We start from the raw sequence: 15527 nt of genomic DNA, 5'->3' as shown, positions 1-15527 counted from the left end.
CGAACTATCGGGTCCCCAATTACTACTGCTCTGCTCTTCTTCACCCTTCCCTTCTGAGTAACGGGGACAGGCTCCGTGCCAGAGACCTGTGCCCCGTTACTTACCCCTGGTAAGTCATCCCCCCCACAAGTATCCAAAACGGTATACTTGTTCTTGAGGGGAACGTCCGCAGGGGGTCCCTGCACTGGCTGCTTCCTCCCAGTCCCCCTCACTGTCACCCATCTATCTGCCATCTTTGGAGTTACTACTTCCCTATAACTCTGATCTATGACCCCCTCTGCCTCCCGAATGATCCGAAGTTCATCCAACTCCAGCTCCAGTTCCCTAACACGGTCTTGGAGGAGCTGGAGATGGGTGCACTTCCTGCAAGTGTAATCGGCAGGGACGTCGATGGCATCCCTCACCTCATACATGTTGCAGGAGGAACATTGCACTGCCTTCACTGCCATCCCTCTAAAGCTAACTTTTATTTTAAAAAAAACTGGGTCTAAGGAATACAACAAGCAAAATTCAGGACATACCTACTTACCACAACAGGTGTTATTATTAGGTTAGAGGAGGAGGGCGGGTGGGAGGCACTACCCGTGTAGTGCCTCGGGTTCCTCTCCTTCGCGCTTTTAAAGGGGGAAAAAACCTACCCAGGTAAGCTTACACTAACTGCTTCCGGGTCTCGGCTGCCCCTCTGGTCGTCGTCACTTCCCCCTGGTGCTCCCGCTCTTTCTGTGAAGAGAGAGTGAAAGAGAAAAACAAAAACACCGCTGCCCGCTACCGGTAAGCACTTTTAAAACCAAACGGTCTTACCTTCGCTGCTGCTCGCACTGGAAATGGAACAGACCTGAACCATGGCCTCACTCTCCAAACAAACAGACCTGAAACATGGCCTCACTCTCCTAAAATGCTCTGCCCCGAGGAGTCACCTTTATTCTGGTAAAACCTGGAGTTATGGTGCAGTGATTTGAAAGAAATTCTGGGATTTACATATTAATCCATCGAAACCTGCACCTCCATTCTAACTCATTAAAGACAGAATAGTCATCGAGGTTTGTTCAATACATTCGCATAAGTTGTATGGCTTTTTGACTTTTATTTATAAATTCTGTGTCCAATGTAATGTCTCTCACTAGCTGTCTGAGAAAGAAGCGGGGACTCTGAAACCTTGCAGTTTCAAATAAACCTGTTGGACTATGACCCGGTGTCACGTGATTTTTGACATTGATGAAGCAGCTGAAGTTGGTTGGACCTAGAATACTAGCCCAAGGGACTCCTGCAGATCTGACCTGGAGCTGAGGTGACTGACCACCAACAACTGCAACCATCTTCCTATGTGCCAAATATGATTGTAAACAGTGGAGAGGTTACCCCCAATACACATTGATTTCAGTTTTGCTAGGATTCCTTGATGCTGCACTCGGTTGAATGCTGCTTTGATGTGAAGAGCTGTCACTTTCATCTCACATCTGGAGTTCTGTTCTTTTGCCCAATTTGGACTGTATTGTGGTCTGGAACATGTAGTCCTAGTGACACTCAATTTGAGCACTACTGATTAGGTCATTGGTGTTTAATTGGAGGGAAGTGTTTTGGATATTGAACATGATGTCTAACCAAAGGTCAAAAAAGAGGCCAAGAGAGGTTGTTGAGAGATGGAGCAGTGTGTTATTGGAATATAGAAGTCAGACCTATGTCTTCATATTGCATTGTGATGGGCAACAATGAGATGAGAAAGAAGATGAGACCAAAAATGACTTTTTGGGCACTAAGAGGGAAGACTAGAGAAAAGAATCAATGCTGGAAATTATCTGGGAAAGACTGAGCTTGAGCAGTTGGATTCCAAGACGGATCAGTGATCGATGCCTAAGTATTTAGCCTCTATGACAGCTTCAAGAATTGAGTAAGTGAACCAACCGCAATCAGATTGAGCAAGAGTCAAGTAAGTCGCTTCTCGTTTTCACTCATGAAAGTCTCTAGTATGTTGCAAGCTGATAAAATTCACATTGTGTGATGGCAAAGTGACAGAAAGCAGTGACTTCTGTGTTTATCAGGGATCACAGCTGTGTCCGCACTTTGGAGACATCTGTGAGACAGGAAAGCCTTTGCTGCTGCAGTTGTGGTTCAAACGCTTGTGTCCTCATTTTAATAAAGAGAAAGGTGATGTACTTTTTGATTCTGTTTCAGTGCTTGACTTCTGTCATGTCTGTTCCTATGAAAGTTGTTTAGTAGAAAGTGTCTGTTTAACACTTATACAGAACACACCTGTGAGAATGTGGGATATGAGCTTGGTTCTCCTCGCTCAGAGGTAGGGACATTACAACTGCACCACAAGAGTCCTATCAAAAGTTTATCTTATCTGTTTCATTATAGACCCATTAAACTGAAACCTCTCCTTCCGTCACATCTCTTTGTTCATTGATTCTGCACAGAATTTCCCAAAACGTTCCACAACCACTGTATTATTTTTCTCCAGACCCCAACCCGTACATGATGCTCAGGTGTAACTGGTTTCTGGAAATACAGGTGAATTAATGTCTTCAATTATTGTCCCATTTCCAATAATGTCATGTGCAAAAGCTTCATTGTCAACTCGAAACTTTCTATATTTAGTGTTCTTGCAAAGAAATACAATCTGAAACGAAGGAGGAGAAAGTGAGGCCTGCAGATGCTGGAGATCAAAGTCAAAAAGTGTGGTGCTGGAAAAGCACAGCTGTTCAGGCAGCATCCGAGAAACAGGAGAGTCGACATTTCAGGCACAAGCTGTTCATCAGGAATGAAGGTCTAACCCAGATTGAGGTCAGCTCAAAACATTGTCACTGCAGTGTACCGACTCATGTTTTTGCAACTCTTTTTTATTTTGTTCTGTTGCTGAAAATTAAAATTCATGACTAAAGTTGAAAGGGCTTTTGACAATAAAAATAATTCAGGAATATAATTTAGGTAATTTGGATTTGGTGATTAAAAGCCTTACACGGTAGAAAGAAGATGGAGGGAAAAGAGTTTCACAGTTATGTCGTCTTGAGATTGAGAGGCCCGATGGTAACTCTTGTAAAAGACTTGGTTTGTGATGGTGAATGAGGACTTCATTCAGCAGCAAGAGAGAGCATTTATCAAACACACTCAACCTCGTGCTCTAAGTAAAGGTAGAGATTAAAAGACCATCCAAGATAAGTGCATTGCAATCCAGGTCCATGCTGTTGTTCCATTACCACCACTTGCAATGAACTCTCCTTCTTAGATCACAAGAAGTCAGTGTTCAATAAGAACCACACAAAAACAGACAAAATACCACAGGTGCTGAAAATCAAATACAGAAAAACAGAAAATTCTAAATTGACTCAGCAGGTCTGGTAACGTCTATGGAGAGATGAGGACTTCCAAATCTCTCGGTTCTGCATCTTCCTGCAATATTTCTCAATTTTAATACAGTTCAGTTCCCCTATTCTTTCTGCCAAAATGCATTATCTCACATTTTTCAACATTATATTCCATCTGCCAAATTTTTGCCCATTCACTTAACTTGTCACTATTCCTCTGTAGGCTTTTATTGTCATCCTTGCCACCACTTAACACCAATTTTTGCATCATTTGCAAACTTGGCTAGTCCATTCACTTACCTCATCCTCGTCATTAATATATATTGTATATAATTGTAGTCACAGCACTGATCTCTGTGGCAGTCCACTAGTTGCAGGTTGACTTCCTGAAAATGCCCCCCTTATCCCAACTCTTTGTTTTCTGTTATTTAGCCAATTCTCTATTAATGCTAATATACCACCTCCAACACCTCTTACCTTACTAAGCAGATTAATGTGCGGTACCTTATCACACACCTTCTGAAAATCTGAAAATGTCATATCCACTGCTTCTCCTTTATATATGCTGCCTGTTATCTCCTCAAAGAATTCTAGTCAATTTGTCAGCCATGATTTCCCCTTCATGAAGCCAGGCTGACTCTGCTTGTTTATATGTCGGATTTTTAAATGTTCTGGTATTACATCCTTTATCATACACTCAATCTTTTCCCAGTTACAGACATTGAGCTAACTGGCCTATAGATACATTTTTTTTGTCTTCTTCCCTTTTGAAATAATGATGTTCCATTGGCAGGTTTCTAATCATCTGGTACTTTTCCAGAATCTGTGGATTCCTAGAAGATTAGAACCAGTGCATTCACTATCTCTATCACTACTTTCTTCAAGATCCTAGGATGCATCCCATCAGGTCCAAGAGACATATTGGGCTTTAGCCCCATTAGTTCACCTAACACTTTATCTCTTGTGATGGGTATTGTATTCATTTCCTCTCCTTCTTTTGCCCCTTAAATAATTTCGTAATTTTGGATTTATTCTAGTAGTTATTAATGCCTCTACTATGTAGACTGATGCAAAGTATGTATTTAACTCCTGCCATTTCCTGCTTCCCCATTATTATTTCCCCAGCCTCAGACCTGAAGGAGCCTAGGTTCACTTTAGCTTCTTTCTTCATTGTTAGGAACAACAAAGGTCAAAAAACATTGTTGCCATAGTTTACAGAATCCCCTCACAGACATCAAACTGTTGGACAGAGAATGAAGGAAAACTAATTGGAGTTTGTAATAAAGGCAATATAGAATTGTGGGGGGACTTTAATCTTCAAATGGACTGGATAAATCAAACTGACAAAGATGGTCTGGAAATGAATTTGGTGAATGTTTTATGCAGTTTCCAGTTACAAGTGTCATGCAACAAAGGGAGAAATCCTATTTTTGATCTAGTATTGTGTAGTGATGCAGGGTTCACTGATATTCTGTGAAATATTTAAAGAAACAATGCAAAATGTTCACCGAAAATATATACCAATGACAAAACTCAATAAGAAACATTCTTCTATAGGTTATCAGAGAGGTTGAGGATAATTTTAGCTGAAAGGAACTTCTATTATAGAAAACAATGTTAGAAGTCACATGACACCAGATTAAGGTCCAATAGATTTATTTGAAATTAAAAGCTTTCCAAACGCTGCTCCTTTGTCAGGTGAAGGGGAGAGAAATGCATAAGCACAGAATTTATGAGCGGAAAGATCATTTCAAGATATTTCCAGGTAATTAAGAATGTCAAAACATTGGACAAATAGTATGAGTGGCGTGTTGGCAGGCTGGATAACGAGTCTTTTGAGGTGATCAAAAGTGTCAGACATTGAGAGTAAAGAGTCAATGGCTGAACAGCAAGTGAAGGGATGACCATGATCCAGTTAATTCAGACAGAGATAATGACAAAAAAAATCAAAAATAAGATGATGCTAGAGACAGACCAAATGGCTGGAATGACATGACAGGTATAAGAGTCACGTGATAAGGGTCTAACCAAAGTAACACGTAATCCAAAACTGTACAAACAGGAACACCACCCACCACAGTTCCCTCACAGTTGGAATACACTTCAGTGGTCAAGACATTCAGCCTCCGATCTTTAGATCAGTGTCCTCCAAGATGTTCTTCAAGATACACAATAACGCAGAATTGCCAAGCAGAAACTGAAAGCCAAGTTCCGTACTCATGAAGATGATCTCAACCATGATCTTGGGTTCACGTCGCGGTACATGAAACCCCACCATACTGTTCTATGTTTGTAAAATCTTCCTTACTGTTCTGTTTTAAAGACATGAAACTTGTAAATGTCGAAGTTCGACTAGAAGGGAGGCCATATTTGATTTGGTGCTTGGCAATGAACAAAGTCAGGTGTCAGATCTCTCAGTGGGAGAGCATTTCGGTGATAGTGATCACAACTCCCTGACTTTTACTTTTGCCATGGAGAGGAGCAGATGGCATGGGAAAGTATTTATTTGGAGGAGAGGAGAAAGTGAGGACTGCAGGTACTGGAGATCAGAGTTGAGAGTGTGGTGCTGGAAAAGCACAGCAGGTCAGGCAGCATCCGGGGAGCAGGACAGTCAACGTTTTGGGACTAAGAGCTGAAAAATGTGTTGCTGGAAAAGCGCAGCAGGTCAGGCAGCATCCAAGGAGCAGGAGAATCGACATTTTGGGCATAAGCCCTTCTTCAGGAATTCCTGAAGAAAGGCTTATGCCCGAAACATCGATTCTCCTGCTCCTTGGATGCTGCCTGACCTGCTGCGCTTTTCCAGCAACACATTTTTCAGCTCTGATCTCCAGCACCTGCAGTCCTCACTTTCTCCTAATCTGTTTTGGGGATAAGCCCTTCATCAGGAACAGGGGAGGGGGAATTACAAAGATATTAGGCAGGAGCTATGGAAAATAAATTGGGAACAGATGTTCTCAGGGAAATGCAGGACAGAAATGTGGAGGTTGTTTAGGGAGCACTTGCTGATAGTGCTGGATAGGTTTGTCCCACTGAGGCAAGGAAGGGATGGTAGGGTGAAGGAACCTTGGGTGACCAGAAATGTGGAACATCTAGTCAAGAGGAAGGAGGAAGCTTACTTAAAGTTGACGAAGCAATGATCAGACATGGCTCTACAGGGTTACGAGGTGAAGGGCTTATGCCTGAAATGTCGATTCTACTGCTCTTCGGATGCTGCCTGACCTGCTGTATTTTTCCAGCACCCCTCTCTCGACTCTGATCTCCAGCATCTGCAGTCCTCACTTTCTCCCAGGGTTACGAGGTAGTATTATGAAGGTGTAGAAGTATACTGTACCTTTAAGAGAATGAAGCAATTAGCAAGCACATAGAGTGCTGGAGAATTTACATTGTAATATTTGGTCCAGCAGCTAGCACAAGTTGAGTTGCTATGAGACAAAAACAAATTTGAGTTCGGCCAATCAGTTTTAATTATACCCCAAAATACCAACCTCCAATCAAGTTTAAGTTTAGTTTATTGACAATATTAAAAGCCAATGACACAATCTGATGCTTTGGTGTATATGACCAGGAAAAATTGAACAGTTGAAGGGAAAACCTCCAAGCATGTACAGACTGCCCAGAAAATAGCTCTCTTAAAGGTACCTTTATCTATCAATGACCTGTGAAACATAATTCCAAAGAAAACGAAAAGAAAATAGAGAAAGATACAAAGAGAAGATACAATTCGACAGCTGCCTGGTTTTGAAACTTTAACTTTTGGTAAATCTTACTCGGGGGTTTTATCGGACCAGTATTTTAGAAGGGAAAGTAAAAGATAGGTTAGAGGAAGGAGTTGTAAATAGTGTTAGTCAATTATTCTCTGTTATACCTGAAGAAAAAATGTTGTTAATTTTTACTTTAAATAGTTCTTGGCCTCTCAAATTTTCACAGATTTCTGCACAGGATAAACCTTTTCTATGTTGCTGGTTTAAATTAGAATGGGGGTTTATCCCGTGAGATAACAGTTTGGGTCTCGTCCAGGATTTGAACTGGTTTAGACAGATTTGAATAGATTTGGAGGTATAAAACTCCTAGCAGATTTAAACACTTGCAGGTTAGTGTCCTAGATCTTTAAATTAAATGTAAGTGAGACAATTTGGTTAATTTCAGTGACCGGTGGTTGATTAAATTAAAAGTGAGAATGATGGCTCTTAAAATTGCTAAAGAGGTTCTGGAATTTAAAGATGATTCTCAAATTTGCTAAGAAAGTTCAGAAGGAAAGAAAAAAGCTATAGTTTTAGAATTAGCAAAGAAATTAGATTTGGGTTTAATCAAGGGCAAAAGTAAAGCTGACATTTTAAAGGAATTACGCAAACACTGAGGTCAGAGAAACCGACAAGTGCAGTAGAGGTAGAAAAACTTAAATTACAATTGAGGAAAATGGAGTTCGAAGATAAACAAAAAGAGAGGGAGAGAAAGTTCTTAGCTGAGCAAAGATAGAAAGAAGAAAGGCAAGGAGAAAGAGAAGAAAGGGACAGACAAAATGAGAGAGAATTTGAACTGGAGACATTGTGACTTAGTCAGCAACGTCAAGTTTACAGGATGGAAATTAAAAGAGAAGGTAGTGACATGTAGAAATATGTCAAAACTCATGAGAAAGATGTTGAAGCCTTCTTTATTTCATTTGAAAAATTGGCTGGGCAGATGGAGTGGTCTGAGGATTTATGGGTAATGCTAGTTCAGACTAAACTGGTAGGCAGAGCTAGTCAGGCATTTGCCACACTGTCAGATGAGGGGTCAAGAGATTATGAAGAGGTCAAACAGGCTTATGAAATGGTACCAGAAGCGTATAGACAGTGGTTCAGAAACATAAAGGAGGAACCAGATCAGATATATGTTGAGTTCAAAAGAATTAAACATAGTCATTTTGATAGAAGGGTGCATGCTTTAAATATAGATAGGACCTTTGAGTCTTTACAAGAATTTATTCAGCTGGGGTAGTTTAAAAACTCACTTCCAGAAATGTTAAAACTTCATGTGGAGGAACAGAAAGTTCAGGAAGTAAGAAGGGCAGCAAAATTAGCTGATGAGTACATGTTGGTGCAGAAGACAAGCTTCCGACTAGAATTTCGTCCTGTGAGGAATATATGTTGGGAGAAGGGCACATCCTACTGTGCAAAACCAAGAGTAGAGAGCACTGGTAACAATTTATCATAGGATAAAAAAGAAGCCTTAGAGGATGGAAAGGAGGTGAAAGGCCTTAGGTGCTTCCAAAGTGGGATACTGGTCGTTAAAGAAAGGCACTGTGGGAAAAGATGTCATAAAAGAAGCTAAGCCAGTGACATTATTGAAGTTAGTAAAGGAGATCCCAAAAAGAACCAAGAAATGTACAGTCTAGCCAGAAGCTGGGTATGGAGTTAGTACCTGATCTCTACAAACAATTCGCTGGTAAGAGTTTACCACAGGTTAAAAAAATAGCCCAAGAGGGTGAAAAGCCTCAGGTGTTTCCACTGTGGTAAAGTGGGACACGTAAAGTCACAGTGTTGGTTGTTAAAGAAAGGGGAAAGATGTGGTAAAAGAAGCTAAGCCAGGGCATTAGTGAAGATAGGAAAGGTGACCCCAAGAAGAGCCATATAGTGTACTGCCTCAGCAGGGGCTGAGTATGGAGTTGTACCTGATCTCTACAAAGAATTTGCCTCTGTGAGTAAAGTTAACTCAGAAAGGACAGGGAAAGGGCAAAAAGTTATAATTTTGAGAGATACAGGATCTAACCAGTCGCTGATAGTAAGGGATGGGAGCGAATATGCACTCTTTCTGATCTGTTACATGACAGTGTGGTAATTTGTGGGATAGATAGACAGATATTTAACGTTCCCTATGTAAGATCAGGTTGGAGGGCCAACTCAAGACTGGGGAAGTTACAGCGGGAGTGATTGAGAGTATCAGTTCCAGGAATCCAGTTTGTTGGGAATGATTTGGCAGGATCCAAGGTGGGAGTGACACCCCTTGTTGTGGAGAAGCCCAAGGTAGACCAAGAAACAGAGGGGGTATAACAGAAAACAGTCTGACTTTTCCCAGACTGTGTAGTAACCAGATCCCACTATCATACATCACAGCACAAAGCAAAAGGTAAAGAGAAAGATGAAGGAGTTGAGGTTCAGTTAGCGGACACCCTGTTTGATGTAATGGTGCAGGAAAAACCTGGACAGAGGGTCAGGCAGAAGTGTTAGTCCTGAAAGGCTAAGGGACTTGCAACACCAAGACAAGATGATACTATATATATGTGGATGTGTACTCGAAAAAGGAGGCAGAGAATATTCCAGAGGGTTATTATCTGAAAGATAGAATCCTAAGATGGAAATGGAGATTACGACAGGTTAGTGCAGAGGAGAAACGGGCTGAAGGGCACCAGATTGTGTTGTCAGTAGCATACAGACAGGGAGTGTTACGGGTAGCACATGAATTGTCTGTAGGAGGTCACCTAGGTGTATGAAGGACTCAGGCTAAGGTACAAAAATATTTTTATTGGCCTGGAATACACAAGAATGTAGTTAACTTGTGCCAAAAGTGTCATACATGCCAAATGGTAGGTAAGCCACAGGCGGTAAAATAACCAGTACCTTTGTTGCCAATTCCCATATCTGAAGAACCTTTCACCCAGGTTATAATTGATTGTGTAGGTCCCCTCCTGAGAACTAAAAGTGGGAACCAGTACTTGTTCACCATAATGGATGCATCTTCCAGATTTCCGGAGGCAATTCCGTTATGGAGTATCAAGGGAAAAAAGGTGGTAGAGGAGTTAGTAGCTTTCTTCACATGGTATGGGCTAACCAGAGAGATTCAGTCGGACCAAGGGTCTAATTTTACTGCTAGACTGTATATGGAGGTTATGGATAGTTTAGTTACACAGCCCCTCAAGGGTGCGTACTCAACCCCCTACTGTAGTCACTGTATACCCATGACTGCATCGCCAAATACCAGACTAATGTCATTTATAAGTTCGCTGATGACACCATGATAATTGGTTGAATCTCAGATGGCGATGAAACAGACTACAGATGGGAGGTGGAAGACCTGGAAAAATGGTCTCAATGCCGGCAAAACCAAGGAACTCATTATTGATTTTTGGCGGGATGTTACTCATGTTCCCCTACACATTAACAGGACAGAGGTGGAATGTGGAGAGTGTCAAACCCCTGGGAGTGGTCATCCACAACAAGCTTTCTTGGACTCTTCATGTGGACGCACTGGTTACAAAAGCCCAACAACATCTCTTCTTCCTCAGGCAGCTGAGAAAACTTGGCATGACGGCGAATACCCTTGCCAACGTTTATAGGTGTGCCATCGAGAGCATTCTATCTGGATGTATCACTACCTGGTATGGCAACTGTACCATTCAGTATCGGAGACGGTTACAGAGAGTGGTGAACTCGGCCTGGACAATCACAAAGGCCAACCACCCATCTATAGAATCCATCTACCAGGCCCACTGTCAAGGAAAGGCCGCAGCATTCTCAAAGATCCATCCCACCCTGGCAATGTTTTTCTACAACCTCTACCATCGGGGAGAAGGTACAGAAGCCTGAACACACGCACCAGCCGGTTTCGTAACAGTTCTACCCTACTATGTTAGAATACTGAATGGACTCACAAGCCCTTAACATTCGCCTGTACCTGTGTTTTTGTTTTTACCGCTGTTTATCTATTGTTTACTATCTCTGCTACTTAACTATGTGATCAGCCTGTGTTGCTCGCAAGACAAAACTTTTCACTGTGCCTCGGGACACGTGACAATAAATTCAATTCAATTCAACTCAATTCACTTTAAATTCAGTGCGGATCATCCTGAATCCCAGACTCCAGATCTATAGAGTACCCTGATCTGTAAGGCTCAGTATCTCTATGGTGGCACTTTTACTCAAGTTTCAAGAATGTTCCTCAACCTTGACAATTCTCCCTGATCATTACATAACTTCAGATGACACATGGGTTTATATACTTGGTCTTTACTGACTATATGCTGAAGTGTACAACCTGCAAGAAGATTACTTCAGCATCCTCTGTAAGATCAATCCTGGCTGTCGTTTTACGGTGACATACAGTTCACAATAATTGACTCTAATCCTTCAGGAGGATTGTCAGTCCTTGCAGAGCCAGGTTCAGCACTTCAGCAATTAAATAAATGTTTGCAAAGATAAATTAATTTACAATTCTAAAGTTTGAGTAAATTTGAGCTCCTTGCAGCAGACTAGCTTTCATTTAATTTCTGATGGTTGTCCCAGAGCTCATTCCTGGATACGGCTCTGAATCTGGTTGAATGTTTTGCTGAGGGAGGTGGTGAGTACTGTGAAAGGAGATGCATTGTCTGCCACAGAGGAAATGACAGGCCTGTATTGAGCGATAAAGCTCCAAAGTACAGCAGCAGTTTCCCAGCCAGGAACCAGCTGTGACCAAACCCATCATCCCTTCCTCTCCTGTAATTCCGGCAACTTCCACATTGACAGAAATCCGGGTCAGTTCGGGGGTACTTGCCCAGTACCCCAGGCTAAGGTCCAGTGCAAACAGGCAGAAACCAAAGCACAGTCTTGACGTTGTTATTGTATAATGTTGGAACTATACTTCGGAAAACCGAGGAGAAGATTAGATTAGATTAGATTACTTTACAGTGTGGAAACAGGCCCTTCGGCCCAACAAGTCCACACCGACCCGCCGAAGCGCAACCCACCCATAACCCTACATTTACCCCTTACCTAACACTACGGGCAATTTCGCATGGCCCATTCACCTGACCTGCACATCTTTGGACTGTGGGAGGAAACCGGAGCACCCGGAGAAAACCCACGCAGACACGGGGAGAACGTGCAAACTCCACACAGTCAGTCGCCTGAGGCGGGAATTGAACCCGGGTCTCTGGCGCTGTGAGGCAGCAGTGCTAACCACTGTGCCACTGTGCCACCGTGCCGCCCACAACGTATACAAGAAGAACAGATACTCAAAAAACACAGTGCGCAGATTCCTCAAGAACAAACTACGACAAGCAGACCAAACACAGCCAGAAACCCTAACCACCTTACCATACATCAAAGAAGTCTCAGAAATGACAGCCAGACTACTAAGACCCCTCGGAATCCTAGTAGCACACAAACCCACCAACACTCTCAAACAAAAACTAACAAACTTAAAAGACCCAGTACAACCCATGGACAAAACCAATGTCATCTATAAAATTCCATGCAAGGACTGACAAAAACACTACGTGTAGGACAAACAGGAAGAAAGTTAGCCACCAGGATACACGAACACCAGCCAGCCACAAAAAGACATGACCCTCTCTCCCTCGTAGCCCTACACACGGATGAAAAAAGCCACCATTTTTCAACTGGGACAACACATCTATCCTGGGACAGGCCAAGCAAAGACATGCCAGAGAATTCCTAGAAGCCTGGCACTCCAACCACAATGCCATAAACAAACACTCAGCGAGCAAACCTACACCCTAAACCTCAACCTGAGCTACAAACCTTCACAAACCTTGCAAAAATTAATAAAGTCTCTCAAATTACTGGTGAGTAAACAGCAAGATAAAAGCAGATGTCAATAATGGAATGAAAGACTTCCCTATAAAATGAATATAAACGCAGAAACTCTTGGTTGGTCAGGTCTCTGTTGGAGATGTGTTGCTGGAAAAGCGCAGCAGGTCAGGCAGCATCCAGGGAACAGGAGAATCGGCATTTCGGGCATAAGCCCTTAAGCCCGAAGGGCTTATGCCCGAAACGTCGATTCTCCTGTTCCCTGGATGCTGCCTGACCTGCTGCGCTTTTCCAGCAGCACATCTCCGGCTCTGATCTCCAGCATCTGCAGACCTTACTTTCTCCTCAGGTCTCTGTTGGACAAATTAGTTCCATTGGCAATCCTGTTAGTTGTAACATTATTGGAATCTGCATCTGAGCCTGGCAGGAATTTTATTCCTCATACCTCAACACTAGCCTACTTGGGCCAGTTATGTTTCGGATTTAAAATTCCCAACCTTGTCTTCAAATCCCTCCATGGCCTCATCCCTGACTGTCCTTACATTGTCCTCTAGACCAAAAATGTGCCACGATCTCTGCACATCCATTCTGGTCTCCCTGGATGTTTTGTTCCCATCTTTGGTGACCCTGTAGCCGTGTCTCTGTAATTGCAGCTACTGTATATCAGAAATAATTTACCAGTTAAGTTCTAATAATTTCTGAAGAAGAGTCATATGTTTCTCAAAATGTTAACATCTATCTCTTCACAGATTCTGCCAGACCCGCTGAATCTCTCCAGCATTTTCTTCTTTTTGTTTCAAATTTTCAGCTTCTGTCGTATTTTTCTATTATTTGAGTTGATTTGCATACCAGCCTCTCACTAACTCTCTTAGGAAGATGAATAAATGGCATCACATTGTGAATAGAAAGTGAGATTTGGCTGGTAACTGGTAGCTGATGGGTTTGTGAAATTGTGAACAGTACAGAAGCGGCCCTTTGGTCCATCAATTATACACCAACAAAAACTACTCTACATCTACATTAGTCCAGCTTTCCAGCACTTGAATATTATGGCACTTCAAGTATTCATCCAAGTACTTTTTAAAGGTTAAGAGTTTTCTGTCTCAACTACCCTCACAGGCAGGGCATTCCACATCCCCACCACCCTCTCGATGAAATATCTTTTCATCAAATCCCATCTAAACCTCCAGCCTTTTGCTTAAAATGATTCCTCCTTGTTCTTGACCTTTGAACTAAAGCTGCTTTTTATTCACCCTGTCCATACCCCTCAGAATCTTATACACGTCTATTGGGTCCCTTTCAACATTCCCTGCTCCAAACAAAATAACCTGAGCTTATTCAGCCTCTCTTCATAACTAAACTGCTCCATCCCAGGCAACATCCTGGTGAACCTCCTCTGCACCCCTTCCAGAGCAATTGCATCCTTCCTACAGTGAAGAGACCACAACTACACACAGTACTCCATCAATACTCCATCGATTTGACCGAACCAAAGTTTTGTCTAGCTCCAATATAACCTCCCTGCTCTTACAATTAATGCCATGACTGAAAAAGAAAAGAGTCCCATATGCATTCTTAGCTCTCTATTAAGTTGTTGCACCACCTGTGGACAAGTGGGTGTACTGTACCTTTTAAAAGAGTTAAAAGCAACAGAACGACCTGACACAGCACCAAGTGTTCTGAACAAGATACAATGTAACATTTGGTTGAACAACTTGATTAGCTCGTTGCCTGGAGATGACAAAGCAGATTTGAATTAGGCCAATCAGTTTAAATTATACCCCGAAAAATACCAAAATCCAATCTATTGACAATCTTAAAAGCCAATGACACAATCTGATGTTTTGGGGGGTATAAGACCAAGGAAAATTGAACAGTTGAGAGGAGAACTGCCAAGCAACCTGCATCTGCAGACTGCCTGGAAAAATAGCTCTCTTAGAGGTACCTTTATCGATCAGTGATCTGTGAAACAGAAATCCCTACAAAGAAGAAAAGACCGAGGAAGATACAAGAGAAGATTTTGATATCTGGCTGGCCTTGAAAATTTGAATTTTTGGTAAATCTTAATCGGAGGTTTTATCAAACTAGTATTTTCGAAGGGGAAGGTAAAAGATAGGTTAGAGGAAGGAGTTGTAAATACTTGTTAGTTAATTATTCTCTGTTATACTTTAAGAAATAAAGTTGTTAATTCTTACTTTAAATAGTTCTTGGCCTCTCGAATGTTCACAGATTACTGCACGGGATAAATCTTTTCTGTATGACTGGTTTGAATTAAGCCGGAGGGTTTACCCCGTGTTATAACACAAGTACCTCAAGATTCCTCTGTTCTTCTGAGTTTCCGAGTGTTCTGTCATTCATTGACTTCTCCCTTATCTTGTCACCTCTTTCAAACTGCATCATCCTGCACTTAGGACATAGAACATTACAGCGCAGTACAGGCCCTTCGGCCCTTGATGTTGTGCCAACCTATCATACCAATCTGAAGCCCATCTAACCGACACTATTCCATGTACGTCCATATGCTTGTCCAATGACGACTTAAATGTACTTAAATTTGGCGAATCTACTACCGTTGCAGGCAAAGCATTCCATACCCTTACTACTCTCTGAGTAAAGAAACTCCCTCTGACATCTGTCCTATATCTATCACCCCTCAATTTAAAGCTATGCCCCCTTGTGCTCGCCGTCACCATACTTGGAAAAAGGCTCTCCCTGT

This window comes from Chiloscyllium plagiosum, chromosome 17 (genome assembly GCF_004010195.1).
Source record: "Chiloscyllium plagiosum isolate BGI_BamShark_2017 chromosome 17, ASM401019v2, whole genome shotgun sequence".
Classification (NCBI taxonomy): domain Eukaryota; kingdom Metazoa; phylum Chordata; class Chondrichthyes; order Orectolobiformes; family Hemiscylliidae; genus Chiloscyllium; species Chiloscyllium plagiosum.
The sequence above is the reverse complement of the archived record's forward strand: the minus strand, read 5'-3'. Positions refer to the sequence as shown.